A 1,036-nucleotide genomic window follows, 5' to 3' on the forward strand; every position below is an offset into this window, starting at 1 on the left:
AGGAAGGACACCGGAAACTCTCTGTGGTCCGGCCACCTGAGCAAACGCAGCTGCCGGCATCCGCACAGAGCGAGTCTGTGCAGGAAAAGCCAGGCCTGGCCTCACACGAGGACACGGACTTCGTCTGTACAGAGGTCAGCGTGCGCAGACCAAGTGCCGAGTCCCCTGGGGACGCCTCCCTTGACTCTGCTCTGCCACTCAGCTGTGGGAGCCTGGTTGACGCCTTTCATGGGGACCTCGTCCAGCGAGTTTTGCTGTGGGAAAGGCTTTTAAACCCATCTTCCAATGGTTCCACTGGAAAATGATTATATCGGTCACCAAAGAAAATAAACACGCCTGTAGGCTGTCAGCTTCCAGACTCACCCACTCTCCAGACTCTAAAACCATGTAAGTGGCTCAGGCAGTCACTTTTAAGAGAGCCACCAAAAACAGGAGGCGAGCACTGCAAAACAAAGTCACAGGGCTGAAAACAAAAACCAGGGACTCCCCGGCACCCCAGCGGGCAAGAGCCTGCCTGCCCATGCAGGGGACACAGGTCTGAGCGCTGGCCCAAGAACACCCCACGTGCCACGGGGCCACGAAGCCTGTGCGCCTCAGCTACGGAGCGTGTGCTCCAGGGCCAAGCTCTGCAGAGGAGAGGCCACCGCACTGGAGGAAGCCCGCCCGCAGCAGCGCAGACCCAGCACAGACAGAAGAGACAGAAGGAAGCTAAACATGGACCCAAGTAAAGAGCTGTCACTCGCAGGGGACAAAGGGGGGTGGCCACAATCCCGAACCAAGTGCTTCCCCAGAAACACGAGCACGCATGGGCACTGGCCCCGAGGCACACAGAACTCGGGCCTGCTGAGGCCAGCACGCGCTTCCACATGGGCACACGCCTCAAGCCAGGCCAGGCCCTCCCACCGTGCCCCTTGAGCCAGCGTCCTGCGGCCTGCCTCACGCCTCTGGCTCACGCCCTCTCCTTAGGCCATGAGCCCCCAGCACCCTCCCTTCCGCCTTCCAGCCTGAGCCCACGTGTGACCCGCTGGGAGGCCGC

This window comes from Bison bison, unplaced genomic scaffold (assembly GCF_000754665.1).
Source record: "Bison bison bison isolate TAMUID 2011002044 unplaced genomic scaffold, Bison_UMD1.0 scf7180017849648, whole genome shotgun sequence".
Taxonomy (NCBI): Eukaryota; Metazoa; Chordata; class Mammalia; order Artiodactyla; family Bovidae; genus Bison; species Bison bison.